At 39.7% G+C, this 17,968-nt stretch overlaps 1 pseudogene; it reads right to left on the reverse strand.

Annotated features, from left to right (window-relative positions):
* Positions 1–14,432: 14,432 nt before the first annotated feature.
* Positions 14,433–14,811, reverse strand: LOC134484162 (gamma-aminobutyric acid receptor-associated protein-like 2; annotated as a pseudogene).
* Positions 14,812–17,968: the final 3,157 nt, after the last annotated feature.

The following is a 17,968-nucleotide window of genomic DNA, read 5'->3' on the forward strand; positions in this document are numbered from 1 at the left end:
CTTGCAGCTAATCATCAGACTGAGCCCAGGGACCCCAATGGAGGAGTTAGAGAGGGGACTGAAGGGACTAAGGGGCTTGCATCCCCATAGGAAGAACAACAATATCAACCAAACAGACCCTCCAGAACTCCCGGTAATAAACCACCAACCCATGAATACACATGGAGGGACCCATGACACTAGCTGCATATGTAGCAGAGGATAGCATTGTCTGGCATCAATAGGAGGAGAAGCCATGTGAAGGTTTGTTTCCCCAGTGTATGGTAATGCCAGGGCATTGAGGTTAAAGTGGGTGGGTGAGATTGTGATCATCTTCATTGAATCAGGAGGAGGAGAAGGGGAAATGGGAGAGGCATGGAAAGGGAATAACATTTGAAATGTAAAATATCCAATAAAAGAAAAGAAAATTTAAAAAAAACAAAAAACCTAATGTTTAAAACAATATCCATGCATATTTGTGGGGTACAGTTTTATATATATATATATATATATATATATATATATATATATATATCCACCACAAAAGGATGCTGTAAGATGTTTCCATATATATATGAGAGAGAGCTAAGAGAGATCCAAGATATACTAATGAAATCATAGTATTTATGTTTGCATCCTTATCAGTAATTTGTTTAGAGCCTTTTTTCTCTCTTCTAATTATTTGTAAGTGCTATTTAATACTTAATAGCAAGCCATAGTCGGCCCCTAGACAGTGAAACAAAGAACTACTTTTTGCTATCAAAATGTAATTGGGCTCCTTTTATCTATTCTAATCACCTCTGAAAGCCTTCATTTCATGCCTTGAAACTTTGTAAATTTTAAGTTAAATCATTAAAGTCATAACACAGTCATTTGGGCATGAATGGATTTATTTCTAGCTCATTCTTTTTCTAAAAGTGAATCCTTTTTGGTCCAAGATTTGGGTTAGCAGTCATTATTCACCTCGACCAGATTATATCCTTGAATGGCCATCTTGAATAACCTAGTGTGGAAAATAGTCTCAGACTATAAGGGAGGGAAGCAACAGTGGATGCTATAGTTTGAATACTAGTATGCTTCCCAAATTCACTCTTTGAGGAGATGAAGAGATGGCTCAAATGTTATGGATATTTGTTGCTCCTGCAGAGTCCAAATTTAGAGATTGCACTTCCATCATTAATTCTAATTTATCTTCTGGCCTCTGTGAGCACCATGCATATATATGTAAGGAGCCAAAACACTCATACATGTAAACTACATGAATTAATTTTAAAAATCATATGTTGAAGACCTAGTCATAAGGGTTCAGCCCTCATAAATGGGATTAATACCCTCATAAGCAAAGCACCAAAGGTTGATTTCTCCACCACAAAAGGATGCTGTAAGATGTTTCCATCTACAAAAATTCTTGCTAGGCATTGAATCAGTTTGAACCTTGAGTTTGAACAACCTTTAGCACTGTGAGAAATAAACATTTTGTTCATAACATTCTAAAATTAAGGCAGGTAGAATGGTTCAGTGAGTAAGGACATCTGCTGCCAAGCCTGATAGCCAAATTTGACCCCTGGGACCCACACAGTAAAAGAAAATCACCAGCTGCTGCAAATTCTGAGACCTATATAAACACCATGGTACAAATGCACACACACACACACACACACACACACACACACACACACACACACACACACACGATAGATAGATAGATAGATAGATAGATAGATAGATAGATAGATAGATAGATAGATAGATAGATAGATATGGTTTTGCTAAAGAAATGTAAAAGGACTAACAGAGCAGATATCTGTTATCTGTATTTACTATTTGCTATGAGATCATAGCATAGTTTGAGGAGTCTGATGTGTGAAGTCAGAATTTGGTAGCCAACCACAACAACACTAGGAAATTTCTTTAAAACACCCCAGAGTATGGATATACTTTCCTTTGTGTTCAGGGAATTTACTGAACATAGACTTCATAACACGTGCAATTTTGATTATTCTGTAGCAAATAAAATATCCCTGCCTTGTGGAAACAATAATGCATATAAATGTATTGTTTAGTTCTCTGGTGAAGTATTTGTTCTAAATGTATGTGAAACAAGATGAAGAATCTAGATGTCACTTGTGGATACAAGTAGGTCATGAAAGGACTGTAATAGAGGGAAATTTTTAAAGTCTAAGGAAGTTGAGGGGGTACCTTTAAAAAAAGAATAGCAAATAGAGGAAACAGGAAATATAAAAGGCATGAACACCTGTCATTTTACTATTTTGTTCCCTCAAATAAAATCGTCAATATATTCCATTTACCTTAAATGGTCCTAGGTATTACTTACCCAAGGTCCATGGGAGAAATGAACATAAATTCAACTTTAACCCCCCAGATACAACTCAATAGATAGAAATACTAATGGGAACCACATAACCAACAAAGAAAGAGAATTACAGATCAATTTCTCTTATGAACATAGAGAGGACACTACTCAATAAAATATTTGGAAACAAAATAAAAAACAAAATAACAAAATAAAAAATAAAAAAAATTAAAAAAAATGAAGTGGGCTTCATTCCAGAGATGTAGGTATGGTTCAATATACAAAAATCAACAAATGTAATCCACCATATAAACAAACTGAATGAAAACACACACACACACACACACACACACACACACACACACAATAATCTTACTAGATGAAGATAAATTCTTTGACAAAACTCAACATGCTTTCATAATAAAAGGCCCAAAGAGATTAGGGATAGAAGGGAAATACCTCAGTATAATAAAGGCAGTTTACTGAAAGCCCATAGCCAACATCAACTTAAATGGAAAGAAACTCATAGCAATTCCACTAAAATCAGGAACAACACCAGGTTGTCCACTCTTTCCATACTTATTCAAAACAATACTTAAAATCTTTTTTTTTCTTTTTTTTTATTAACTTGAGTAATTCTTATATACATTTCGAGTGTTATTCCCTTTCCCGGTTTCCGGGCAAACATCCCCCTCCCCCCTCCCCTTCCTTATGGGTGTTCCCCTCCCAACCCTCCCCCCATTGCCGCCCTCCCCCCATAGACTAGTTCACTGGGGGTTCAGTCTTAGCAGGACCCAGGGCTTCCCCTTCCACTGGTGCTCTTACTAGGATATTCATTGCTACCTATGGGGTCAGAGTCCAGGGTCAGTCCATGTATAGTCTTTAGGTAGTGGCTTAGTCCCTGGAAGCTCTGGTTGCTTGGCATTGTTGTACTTTTGGGGTCTTGAGCCCCTTCAAGCTCTTCCAGTTCTTTCTCTGATTCCTTCAATAGGGGACCTATTCTCAGTTCAGTGGTTTGCTGCTGGCATTCGCCTCTATATTTGCTGTATTCTGGCTGTGTCTCTCAGGAGCGATCTACATCCGGCTCCTGTCAGTCTGCACTTCTTTGCTTCATCCATCTTGTCTAATTGGGTGGCTGTATATGTATGGGCCACATGTGGGGCAGGCTCTGAATGGGTGTTCCTTCAGTCTCTGTTTTAATCTTTGCCTCTCCCTTCCCTGCCAAGGGTATTCTTTTTCCTCATTTAAAGAAGGAGTGAAGCATTCACATTTTGATCATCCGTCTTGAGTTTCCTTTGTTCTAGGGATCTAGGGTAATTCAAGCATTTGGGCTAATAGCCACTTATCAATGAGTGCATACCATGTATGTCTTTCTGTGATTGGGTTAGCTCACTCAGGATGATATTTTCCAGTTCCAACCATTTGCCTACGAATTTCATAAACTCGTTGTTTTTGATAGCTGAGTAATATTCCATTGTGTAGATGTACCACATTTTCTGTATCCATTCCTCTGTTGAAGGGCATCTGGGTTCTTTCCATTTTCTGGCTATTATAAATAAGGCTGCGATGAACATAGTGGAGCACGTGTCTCTTTTATATGTTGAGGCATCTTTTGGGTATATGCCCAAGAGAGGTATAGCTGGATCCTCAGGCAGTTCAATGTCCAATTTTCTGAGGAACCTCCAGACTGATTTCCAGAATGATTTTACCAGTCTGCAATCCCACCAACAATGGAGGAGTGTTCCTCTTTCTCCACATCCTCGCCAGCATCTGCTGTCACCTGAGTTTTTGATCTTAGCCAATCGCACTGGTGTGAGGTGAAATCTCAGGGTTGTTTTGATTTGCATTTCCCTTATGACTAAAGATGTTGAACATTTCTTTAGGTGTTTCTCAGCCATTCGGCATTCCTCAGCTGTGAATTCTTTGTTTAGCTCTGAACCCCATTTTTTTTAAATTTTTTTTTTATTAACTTGAGTATTTCTTATATACATTTCGAGTGTTATTCCCTTTCCCGGTTTCCGGGCAAACATCCCCCTACCCCCTCCCCTTCCTTATGGGTGTTCCCCTCCCAACCCTCCCCCAATTGCCGCCCTCCCCCCATAGACTAGTTCACTGGGGGTTCAGTCTTAGCAGGACCCAGGGCTTCCCCTTCCACTGGTGCTCTTACTAGGATATTCATTGCTACCTATGGGGTCAGAGTCCAGGGTCAGTCCATGTATAGTCTTTAGGTAGTGGCTTAGTCCCTGGAAGCTCTGGTTGCTTGGCATTGTTGTACTTTTGGGGTCTCGAGCCCCTTCAAGCTCTTCCAGTTCTTTCTCTGATTCCTTCAATAGGGGACCTATTCTCAGTTCAGTGGTTTGCTGCTGGCATTCGCCTCTATATTTGCTGTATTCTGGCTGTGTCTCTCAGGAGCGATCTACATCCGGCTCCTGTCAGTCTGCACTTCTTTGCTTCATCCATCTTGTCTAATTGGGTGGCTGTATATGTATGGGCCACATGTGGGGCAGGCTCTGAATGGGTGTTCCTTCAGTCTCTGTTTTAATCTTTGCCTCTCCCTTCCCTGCCAAGGGTATTCTTTTTCCTCATTTAAAGAAGGAGTGAAGCATTCACATTTTGATCATCCGTCTTGAGTTTCCTTTGTTCTAGGGATCTAGGGTAATTCAAGCATTTGGGCAAATAGCCACTTATCAATGAGTACATACCATGTATGTCTTTCTGTGATTGTGAACCCCATTTTTTAATAGGGTTATTTGTTTCCCTGCGGTCTAACTTCTTGAGTTCTTTGTATATTTTGGATATAAGGCCTCTATCTGTTGTAGGATTGGTAAAGATCTTTTCCCAATCTGTTGGTTGCCGTTTTGTCCTAACCACAGTGTCCTTTGCCTTACAGAAGCTTTGCAGTTTTATGAGATCCCATTTGTCGATTCTTGATCTTAGAGCATAAGCCATTGGTGTTTTGTTCAGGAAATTTTTTCCAGTGCCCATGTGTTCCAGATGCTTCCCTAGTTTTTCTTCTATTAGTTTGAGTGTGTCTGGTTTGATGTGGAGGTCCTTGATCCACTTGGACTTAAGCTTTGTACAGGGTGATAAGCATGGATCGATCTGCATTCTTCTACATGTTGACCTCCAGTTGAACCAGCACCATTTGCTGAAAATGCTATCTTTTTTCCATTGGATGGTTTTGGCTCCTTTGTCAAAAATCAAGTGACCATAGGTGTGTGGGTTCATTTCTGGGTCTTCAATTCTATTCCATTGGTCTATCTGTCTGTCTCTGTACCAAAACCATGCAGTTTTTATCAATATTGCTCTGTAATACTGCTTGAGTTCAGGGATAGTGATTCCCCCTGAAGTCCTTTTATTGTTGAGGATAGCTTTAGCTATCCTGGGTTTTTTGTTATTCCAGATGAATTTGCAAATTGTTCTGTCTAACTCTTTGAAGAATTGGATTGGTATTTTGATGGGGATTGCATTGAATCTATAGATTGCTTTTGATAAAATGGCCATTTTTACTATATTAATCCTGCCAATCCATGAGCATGGGAGATCTTTCCATCTTCTGAGGTCTTCTTCAATTTCTTTCCTCAGTGTCTTGAAGTTCTTATTGTACAGATCTTTTACTTGCTTGGTTAAAGTCACACCGAGGTACTTTATATTATTTGGGTCTATTATGAAGGGTGTCGTTTCCCTAATTTCTTTCTCGGCTTGTTTCTCTTTTGTATAGAGGAAGGCAACTGATTTATTTGAGTTAATGTTATACCCAGCCACTTTGCTGAAGTTGTTTATCAGCTTTAGTAGTTCTCTGGTGGAACTTTTGGGATCACTTAAATATACTATCATGTCATCTGCAAATAGTGATATTTTGACCTCTTCTTTTCCGATCTGTATCCCTTTGATCTCCTTTTGTTGTCTGATTGCTCTGGCTAGAACTTCAAGAACTATATTGAATAAGTATGGAGAGAGTGGGCAGCCTTGTCTAGTCCCTGATTTTAGTGGGATTGCTTCAAGTTTCTCTCCATTTAGTTTAATGTTAGCAACTGGTTTGCTGTATATGGCTTTTACTATGTTCAGGTATGGGCCTTGAATTCCTATTCTTTCCAGGACTTTTATCATGAAGGGGTGTTGAATTTTGTCAAATGCTTTCTCAGCATCTAATGAAATGATCATGTGGTTCTGTTCTTTCAGTTTGTTTATATAATGGATCACGTTGATGGTTTTCCGTATATTAAACCATCCCTGCATGCCTGGGATGAAGCCTACTTGATCATGGTGGATGATTGTTTTGATGTGCTCTTGAATTCGGTTTGCCAGAATTTTATTGAGTATTTTTGCGTCGATATTCATAAGGGAAATTGGTCTGAAGTTCTCTTTCTTTGTTGTGTCTTTGTGTGGTTTAGGTATAAGAGTAATTGTGGCTTCGTAGAAGGAATTCGGTAGGGCTCCATCTGTTTCAATTTTGTGGAATAGTTTGGATAATATTGGTATGAGGTCTTCTATGAAGGTTTGATAGAATTTTGCACTAAACCCGTCTGGACCTGGGCTCTTTTTGGTTGGGAGACCTTTAATGACTGCTTCTATTTCCTTAGGAGTTATGGGGTTGTTTAACTGGTTTATCTGTTCCTGATTTAACTTCGATACCTGGTATCTGTCTAGGAAATTGTCCATTTCCTGAAGATTTTCAAATTTTGTTGAATATAGGTTTTTATAGTAAGATCTGATGATTTTTTGAATTTCCTCTGAATCTGTAGTTATGTCTCCCTTTTCATTTCTGATTTTGTTAATTTGGACGCACTCTCTGTGTCCTCTCGTTAGTCTGGCTAAGGGTTTATCTATCTTGTTGATTTTCTCAAAGAACCAACTTTTGGTTCTGTTGATTCTTTCTATGGTCCTTTTTGTTTCTACTTGGTTGATTTCAGCTCTGAGTTTGATTATTTCCTGCCTTCTACTCCTCCTGGGTGTATTTGCTTCTTTTTGTTCTAGAGCTTTTATGTGTGCTGTCAAGCTGCTGACATATGCTCTTTCCTGTTTCTTTCTGCAGGCACTCAGCGCTATGAGTTTTCCTCTTAGCACAGCTTTCATTGTGTCCCATAAGTTTGAGTATGTTGTATCTTCATTTTCATTAAATTCTAAAAAGTTTTTAATTTCTTTCTTTATTTCTTCCTTGACCAGGTTATCATTGAGTAGAGCATTGTTCAATTTCCACGTATATGTGGGCATTCTTCCCTTGTTATTGAAGACCAGTTTTAGGCCGTGGTGGTCCGATAGCACGCATGGGATTATTTCTATCTTTCTGTACCTGTTGAGGCCCGTTTTTTGACCAATTATATGGTCAATTTTGGAGAAAGTACCATGAGGAGCTGAGAAGAAGGTATATCCTTTTGCTTTAGGATAGAATGTTCTATAAATATCCGTTAAGTCCATTTGGCTCATGACTTCTCTTAGTCTGTCGACATCACTGTTTAATTTCTGTTTCCATGATCTGTCCATTGATGAGAGTGGGGTGCTGAAATCTCCCACTATTATTGTGTGAGGGGCAATGTGTGTTTTGAGCTTTAGTAAGGTTTCTTTTACGTATGTAGGTGCCCTTGTATTTGGGGCATAGATATTTAGGATTGAGAGTTCATCTTGGTTGATTTTTCCTTTGATGAATATGAAGTGTCCTTCCTTTTTTTTTTGATGACTTTTAGTTGGAAATTGATTTTATTTGATATTAGAATGGCTACTCCAGCTTGCTTCTTCTGACCATTTGCTTGGAAAGTTGTTTTCCAGCCTTTCACTCTGAGGTAGTGTCTGTCTTTGTCTCTGAGGTGTGTTTCCTGTAGGCAGCAGAATGCAGGGTCCTCGTTGCGTATCCAGTTTGTTAATCTATGTCTTTTTATTGGGGAGTTGAGGCCATTGATATTGAGAGATATTAAGGTATAGTGATTATTGCTTCCCGTTATATTCATATTTGGATGTGAGGTTATGTTTGTGTGCTTTCATTCTCTTTGTTTTGTTGCCAAGACGATTAGTTTCTTGCTTCTTCTAGGGTATAGCTTGCCTCCTTATGTTGGGCTTTACCATTTATTATCCTTTGTAGTGCTGGATTTGTAGAAAGATATTGTGTAAATTTGGTTTTGTCATGGAATATCTTGGTTTCTCCATCAATGTTAATTGAGAGTTTTGCTGGATACAGTAACCTGGGCTGGCATTTGTGTTCTCTTAGGGTCTGTATGACATCAGTCCAGGATCTTCTGGCCTTCATAGTTTCTGGCGAGAAGTCTGGTGTGATTCTGATAGGTCTCCCTTTATATGTTACTTGACCTTTTTCCCTTACTGCTTTTAATATTCTTTCTTTATTTTGTGCGTTTGGTGTTTTGACAATTATGTGACGGGAGGTGTTTCTTTTCTGGTCCAATCTATTTGGAGTTCTGTAGGCTTCTTGTATGTCTATGGGTATCTCTTTTTTTAGGTTAGGGAAGTTTTCTTCTATGATTTTGTTGAAGATATTTACTGGTCCTTTGAGCTGGGAGTCTTCACTCTCTTCTATACCTATTATCCTTAGGTTTGATATTCTCATTGAGTCCTGGATTTCCTGTATGTTTTGGACCAGTAGCTTTTTCCGCTTTACATTATCTTTGACAGTTGAGTCAATGATTTCTATGGAATCTTCTGCTCCTGAGATTCTCTCTTCCATCTCTTGTATTCTGTTGGTGAAGCTTGTATCTACAGCTCCTTGTCTCTTCTTTTGGTTTTCTATATCCAGGGTTGTTTCCATGTGTTCTTTCTTGATTGCTTCTATTTCCATTTTTAATTCCTTCAACTGTTTGATTGTGTTTTCCTGGAATTCTTTCAGGGATTTTTGCGATTCCTCTCTGTAGGCTTTTACTTGTTTATTAATGTTTTCCTGTGCTTCCCTAAGTGTGTTCATGTCTTTCTTGAAGTCCTCCAGCATCATGATCAAATATGATTTTGAAACTAGATCTTGCTTTTCTGGTGTGTTTGGATATTCCATGTTTGTTTTGGTGGGAGAATTGGGCTCCATGATGGCATGTAGTCTTGGTTTCTGTTGCTTGGGTTCCTGCGCTTGCCTCTCGCCATCAGATTATCTCTAGTGTTACTTTGTTCTGCTATTTCTGACAGTGGCTAGACTGTCCTATAAGCCTGTGTGTCAGGAGTGCTGTAGACCTGTTTTCCTCTCTTTCAGTCAGTTATGGGGACAGAGTGTTCTGCTTTCGGGCGTGTAGTTTTTCCTCTCTACAGGTCTTCAGCTGTTCCTGTGGGCCTGTGTCTTGAGTTCACCAGGCAGCTTTCTTGCAGCAGAAAACTTGGTCTTACCTGTGGTCCCAAGGCTCAGGTTTGCTCGTGGGGTGCTGCCCAGGGGCTCTCTGCAGCGGCAGCAACCAGGAAGACCTGTGCCGCCCCTTCCCGGGAGCTTCAGTGCACCAGGGTTCCAGATGGTCTTTGGCTTTTTCCTCTGGCGTCCGAGATGTGTGTGCAGGGAGCAGTCTCTTCTGGTTTCCCAGGCTTGTCCGCCTCTCTGAAGGTTTAGCTCTCCCTCCCACGGGATTTGGGTGCAGAGAACTGTTTATCCGGTCTGTTTCCTTCAGGGTCCGGCGGTGTCTCTGGCAGGGGTCCTGCTGCTCCCCCACGGGAGCCCAGAGGCCTTATACAGTTTCCTCTTGGGCCAGGGATGTGGGCAGGGGTGAGCAGTGTTGGTGGTCTCTTCTGCTCTGCAGCCTCAGGAGTGCCCACCTGACCAGGCGGTTGGGTCTCTCTCTCACCGGGTCTGGGAGCAGAGAGCTGCTGCGGGCCGGGATCCGCGGGTGTAATACTTAAAATCTTAACTAGAACAATAATATAGCTGGAGGAGATTCAAGGGATATAAATTGATAGAAGGAAAAAGTAACTTTTGTTCAGAATATATGATTATATACATGATTGACTCTAAAATATCCACTAGAAAATGCCAGCTGATAAACATTTTAAACAAAGTAGCTGTATGCAAGATTAACTCAGTAGTCCTCCTATATACAAATGACAAATGGTCTGAAAAATAAATCAGTGAAACAGAACCTTTCACAATAGTCTCAAGTAATACAAAGTATCTTGATGTATCAAAGCAAGTGAAATAGCAGTGTGATAAGAACTTCAAGTCCCTGAAGAAAGAAATCAAAGAAGACCTCAGAAAATGGAAAGATATCCCATGCTCATAGGTCAGTAGGATTGATATAGTAAAAAAAGAAAAAAGAAAAAAAACCAGACAGGTTGGTCAGTGGAATTGAACTGAAGACCCAGACCTAAATCCACACTTGGCCAATTTCTGATAAAATAGCCAGAAAACCACAAAAGAAAAAAAAAGAAGACATCTTTAACAAACAGTGCTAGTCTCACTCAATTTCTCCATGTAGAAGAATACAAATAGATCTATATCTATCACCCTGTACAAAACTCAAGTCCAAGTGTATCAAAGACCTCAACATAAAACCAGATACACTGAACTTGGTAGGTATTAGGAAATAGGCTTGAAATCATTGACACAGAAAAAACTTTCTGAACACAACACCATTAGCAGAGGCACCAAGATCAGCAATAAATGGAACCTGATGAAACTGAAAAAGTTTCTGTAAGGTAAAGGACAATGTCAATAGGACAAAATGGCAACCTACAGACTGAGAAACATCTTCAATAACCCTACATTTGATAGAGGGCTAATATGAAAAATATTAAAATAACTCAAGATGGTAGACTCCAAAACACCAAATAAACCTATTAAAAATTGGGTTCAGAGCTAAATAGAGATCAACAGAGGAACCTTGAATGGCAGAGAGTACTAAAGAAATATTCAAAATCCTTAGTCATCAGGGAAATGCAAATTAAAAGAACTCTGTGATTCTACCTCACGCTAGTCAGAATGGCTAAGATAAAAAACTCAAGTGACAGTAGATGACGGTGAGGATGTGGAGGAAGAGAAACTCTCCTCCATTGCTGGTTGGATTGCAAACTGGTACAACCACTCTGGAAATCAATCTGGTAATTCCTCAGAAAATTGCAAATAGTTCTACCTGAAGACCCAACTATATCACTCCTAGGCATATACCCAAAAGAAGCTCCACCATATAATACATGTGCTCCATTATGTTCATAGCAGCCATATTCATAATGGCCAAAAACTACAAGCAACCCTGATATCCCTCAACTGAAGAATGGATAAAAAAAAATGTGGTTCACTTACACAATGGAACACTACTCAGCTATTAAAGATGAGGGCATCATGAATTTTGCAGGCAAGAGGATGGAACTAGAAAATATTATCCTGAATGAAATAACCCAGACCCAAAAGGACACTGATGGTATGAACTCACTGCTAAGTGAATATTAGCCAAAAGTACAGAATATCCATGACAAAACCTGCAGATCATAAGAAGTTCAACAAGAAGGAAGGCACAAGTGAGGATGCTTCAACCACTTAGAATGGGGAAGAAAATAATCATGGCAGACAGAGGGAGGGGAGATCTGGGTAGGACAGGGGAGGGGAATGGGGAAAGGGGAAAGGGGGCAGGGTCAGGTTTTGGGGGATACAGGTGAGAAGCCCAGAGGGCTGGGAAAATGAATGGGAAATATACAAGAGTGGGGGGTGTGGGGGGACCCTATAGAAAGTCCCAGACATCAGGAATATGAGTGGCACCCAGGACTCAATGTGGATGACCTTAGCTGAAATGTCCAACACTGAGAAGATGGAACCTGAAGAGACCACTTCTAGTAACTGACATAGACCCGAGTTAAGGCATTTTCAAAATTTTTGACCCAGAATTGTTCCTGTCTAAAAGAAATGCATGGACAAAAATGGAGCAGAATGAAAGGCCATCCAGTGATGGGCCAAACTTGGGTTCTATCCCATTGGTTGCCACCTAACCCTGACACTGTTACTGATTCTACATTGTGCTTGCAGACATGGCTATCCTACAGATGCTCACAGCCGAGCATTGGCCCATGGAGAATGGCCATCCCTACAGAAGAGTTAAAAGAAAGATTGAAGGAGCTGTAGGGAAGGGCAACCTAATAGGAAGACCAACAGTGTAAAATTACCCAGACCCCTGGAAGCTTTCAGAGACTAAGCCACCAACCAAAGAGCATACACAGGCTGGTTCAAGGCCTCCAGGACACATGTAGCAGAGGACTGCCTATTCTGGCCTCAGTGAGACAGGTTGTTACCCTTAATGCTGTAGGGAATTGATGGCCCAGGAAAGAGGGATTCCCGGGGATAGGGAGTACCCTCTCAGATGTGAAGGGGAGAAGGGATGGGTTGAAGATCTCTAAGATGGGGGACTGGGAGGGGGCAACATTTGGGGTATAAATAAATAAAATAATTAATTTAAAAATTAATAAAATATTTTTTAAATTTTTTATTAGATATATTTCTTTACATGCTTTTCAAATGTTATTACCCTTCCAGGTTTCCTGTCCATAAGCACTCATCCACTCCCCTGCCCCTCTCCCATACAGGTATTCCCACCATATACCCCCCCTTACTGCTCCCCATTTTCCCTGGCACTGAGGGTCCAACCTTGGCAGGATCAAGGGCTTCCCCTTCCACTTGTGCCCCAACTATTCTCTGCTACATATGCAGTTGGAGCCCTGGGTCGGTCCATGTATAGACTTTCGGTAGTGAATTAGTCCCTAGAAGCTCTGGTTGGTTGGCATTGTTGTTCATATGGGGTCTCAAACCCCTTAAACTCTTTCAGTACTTACACTAATGGCCCCCAAGGGGATCCTGTTCTCAGTTCAGTGGTTTGCTGCTAGCATTGGCCACTGTATTGGACACGCTCTGGATGTGTCTCTCAGGAGAGATCTATATCTGGTCCCTTTCAGCATGCACTTTTTAGCTTCATCAATCTTCTCTACTTTTAATGACTGTATATATGCGGGCCACATGTGGGCCAGGCTCTGAATGGTTATTCCTTCAGTCTCTGCTCTAAACTTTGCCTCCCTATGCCCTCATTTGGATATTTTTGTTCCCCTTTTAGAGAAGGAGTGAAGGATCCACAATTTAGTAATCCTTCTTGAGTTTCATGTAGTCTGTGTATTGCATCATGGGTAATTCAAGGTTTTGGCTAATATTCACTTATCAATGAGTGCATACCATGTGTGTTTATTGTGATTGTGTTACCTCACTCAGGTTGATATTTTCCAGTTCCCTCCATTTGCCTATGAATTTCATAAAGTCATTGTTTTTGATAGCTGAGTAGTATTCAATTGTGTAGATGTACCACATTTTCTGTATCCATTCCTCTGTTGAAGGACATCTGGGTTCTTTCCAGCTTCTGGCTATTATAAATAAGGCTGCTATGAACATAGTGGAGCATGTGTCTTTGTTATATGTTGGGGCATCTTTTGGGTATATGCTCAAGAGAGGTATAGCTGGATCCTCAGGTAGTTCAATGTCCAATTTTCTGAGGAACCTCCAGACTGATTTCCAGAATGGTTGTACCAGTCTGCAATCCCACCAACAATGGAGGAGTGTTCCTCTTTCTCCACATCCTCGCCAACATTTGCTGTCACCTGAGTTTTTGATCTTAGCCATTCTCACTGGTGTGAGGTGAAATCTCAGGGTTGTTTTGATTTGCATTTCCCTGATGACTAAGGATGTTGACCATTTCTTTCTTTTTTTTTTTTTGCCTTTATATGGAGGCTTTGTTGTTAATCATTTACCTTATAGTCTCAGAAAGAACAGATTAGCTCAGTCCCACATGATTTGCAGTTGGCAAAATCTAGTGAAGCAAGTGTTCTGATTGCTAAGGATTTAATTTGGGGGCTTTTAATACTTAGCCGTCTAACACTCTGAACATAATCCAGAACAATGCGTCATCCCTCCTTGTCACTTTAATAACACACCTACCGCCCTTCATTTCAGAAGTATCTTCATTAAATATGATTCTGGAGGACAGGTTCCTTGGAGCATATAGCCATGAGGACACTGCACAAAAGAAAACTGAAAATAAAACTCTGTATGATAATTTACTAATCTAAGGAAACAAAACCTTCCAATATATTAAGAAATAAATCCAGTTACAAATGCACTAGTAGGTCTGTGTGGAGGCTCTGGCGGAGTAACTGAGAACAGCCAGTTATTTACAAGATACACAAGCAGGAAGGGGGCACCTAGCCCAGCAAGGTCTCAGAAGCCAAAAGTGTTCTCTCCCCCGTAGGCCACATACAAGAATCCATCTTCATCTTTTTCCTTCTCGTAAAGCTGTCCCATAGTTAGGCTGGACTGTGGGACTGTCTTGTCCACAAACAAGAAGATGGCCTTCTCAGAAGGAAGCTGGATCATTTTCCTGATGATCCACATAAACTGAGCCACAGTGATGTCAGATGGGACCAAGTACTTCCTCTTGTCAATGTCAACAATCTGAGAGCCGGAGACTTTTTCCATGATCACCGGAACCCGGTCGGGGTATTTCGCTCTGATCTTCGCGGATTCTACGCATCTGTGTTCCAGCAAGTGGTCCTCCTTAAACATCCACTTCATGGCGGCGGGAACCGACCATGCCGCAGACTTCGGCAAAGCGACCACAACAACCTGAACATTTCTTTAGGTGCTTTTTGGCTATTTAATAATCCTCAGCTGAAAATGTTTTGTTTGGCTCTGTACCCCATTTTTAATAGGGTTATTTGGCTCTCTTGAGTCTACCTTCTTGAGTTCTTTGTATACTTTGGATATTAGCCCTCTATCAGATGTAGGATTGGTAAAGATCTTTTCCCAATCTGTTGGTTGCTGTTTTGTCCTAATGACAGTGTCTTTTGCCGTACAGAAAATTTGTAGTTTTATGAGGTCCCATTTGTTGATTCTTGATCTTAGAGCATAAGCCATTGGTGTTTTCTTCAAGAAATTTTCCGCAGTATCCATGTATTCAAGACTCGATCCCACTTTTTCTTCTATTAGTTTGAGTGTACGAGGTTTGATGTTGAGGTCCTTGATCCACTTGGACTTAAGCTTTGTACATGGCGATAAGAATGGATTGATTTGCACTCTTCTACATGATGACCTCCAGTTGAACTATTTGATGAAAATGCTATCTTTCTTCCTTTGGATGGTTTTAGCTCCTTTGTCAAAGATCAAGTGACCATAATTATGTAGTTTCATTTCTGGGTCTTCAACTCTGTTTCACTGATCTATCTGCTGTCTCTATACCAATACCATACAGTTTTTATGACTATTGCTCTGTAATACTCTTTGAAATCAGGGATAGTGATTCCCCCAGAAGTTCTTTTATTGTTGAGTATAGTTTTCGATATCCTGGGTATTTTGTTATTCCAAATGAATTTGCAAATTGCTCTTTCTATCTCTATAAAGAATTGAGTAGGACTTTTAATGGGGATTGCATTGAATCTATAAATTACTTTTGGTAAAATGATCATCTTGACTGTATTAATCCTGCCAATCGATGAGCAATGAAGATCTTTACATCTTCTGAGATCTTCCTCAATTTCTTTCTCAGAGACTTGAAGTTCTTGTCATACAGATTTCACTTGCTTGGTTAAAGTCACACCAAGATATTTTATATTATTTGGGACTACTGTGAAGGGAGTCATTTCCTTAAATTATTTCTCAGCCTATTTATCCTTTGAGTAGAGGAAGGCTCCTGATTTGTTTGAGTTAATTTTATACCCCTACACATTGCTGAAGTTGTTAATCAGGATAAGTAGTTCTCGGGTAGAACATGTGGGTTCATGTAACTACACTATCATATCATCTACAAATAGTGGTATTTGATTTCTTCCCTTCCAATTTGTATCCCTTTGACCTCCTTTTGCTGTCTGATTGCTCTGGCTTCTAAAATGTCTTTCGCTCTCTGACTGCTGTGGCTAGGATTTTAGTACTATATTAAATAAGTATGGAGAGAGTGGGCAGCCTTGTCTAGTTCCTGATTTTAGTGGGATTGATTCAAGTTTCTTTCCATTTAGTGTGATGTTAGCTACTGGTTTGCTGTATATTGATTTTACTATGTTTAGATATGGGCCTTGAATTCCTGAACTTTCCAGGACTTTTATCATGAAGTGTTGTTGAATATTTTCAAATGTTTTCTCAGCATCTAATGAAATGATCCTGTGGTTCTTATCTTTGAATTTGTTTAGATAGTGGATTACATTGATGGATTTTCTTAGAATTTAATGAAAATGAATATACACCATTCCCAAACCTATGGGATACAATGAAAGCAATGGTAAGAAGAAAACACATAGCTCTGAGTTGCCTGCAAAAAGAAACAGGAGCGAGCATATGTCAGCAGCTGGACAGCACGCATAAAAGCGCTACAATAAAAAGAAATAAATAAACCCAAGAGGAGTAGAAGGCAGGAAATAATCAAACTCAGTGCCAAAATCAATGGAGTAGAAAAGAAAAGGACTATACAAAGAATCAACAAAACCAGGATTTGGTTCTTTGACAAAATCCACAAGATAGATAAACCCTTAGCCATACTAACGAGAGGTCACAGACAATGTAGCTAAATTAAAATCAGAAATGAAAAGGAAGACAAAACAACAGAATCAGGAGAAATTAAAAAAATTCATCAGATCCTACTACAAATGCCTATATTCAATAAAACTGGTAAATCTGGAGGAAACGGACAATTTCTAGACAGATACCAGGTACAAAAGTTAAATCTGGAACACATAAAACATCTTAACAACCATATAACTACTAAATAAATAGAAGCAGTTATTAAAAGTCTCCAAACCAAAAAGAGCACAGGTACATATGGGTTCAGTGCAGAATTTTATCACACCTTCATAGAAGACCTCATACCAATTCTGTCCAAACTATTCCACAAAATAGAAACAGATGGAGCACTACCAAATTCCTTCTATGAAGCCAAAATTACTCTTACACCGAAACCACACAAAGACCGAACAAAGAAAGAAAACTTAATACCAATTTCCCTTATGAATATTGATGTAAAAATACTCAATAAAATTCTTGCAAACCGAATCTAAGAACACATCAAAACAATCATCCACCATGATCAAGTAGGCTTCATCCCAGGAATGCAGGGATGGTTTAATATAAGAAAATCAACCAATGTAATCCACTATATGAACAAACCCAATGAGAAGAACCACAGGATCATTTCATTAGATACTGAGAAAGCATTTGACAAAATTCAACACCCCAACACCCCTTCATGATAAAAGTACTAGAAAGATCGGGAATTCAAGGCCCATATCTAAACATAGTAAAAGCAATATACAGCGAACTGGTAGCTAACATTAACTGAAATAGAGAGAAACTTGAAGCAATCCCACTTAAATCAGGGACTAGACAAAGCTGCCCACTCTCTGCCTACTTATTCAATAGTACTCGAAGTCCTAGCCAGAGCAATCAGACAACAAAAGGAGATCAAGGGGATAGAGATTGGAAAAGAAGAAGTCAAACTATCACTATTTGCAGATGATATGATAGTATATTTAAGTGATCCCAAAAGTTCCACCAGACAACTACTAGAGCTGATAAACAACTTCAGCAAAGTGGCTGGGTATAAAATTAACTCAAATAAATCAGTAGCCTTCCTCTACACAAAAGAGAATCAAGCCGAGAAAGAAATTAGGGAAACGACACCCTTCATAATAGACCCAAATAATATAAAGTACCTCAGTGTGACTTTATCCAAGCAACTAAAAGATCTGTACAATAAG

Source organism: Rattus norvegicus, chromosome X (genome assembly GCF_021556685.1).
Source record: "Rattus norvegicus strain SHRSP/BbbUtx chromosome X, alternate assembly SHRSP_T2T, whole genome shotgun sequence".
NCBI lineage: Eukaryota > Metazoa > Chordata > Mammalia > Rodentia > Muridae > Rattus > Rattus norvegicus.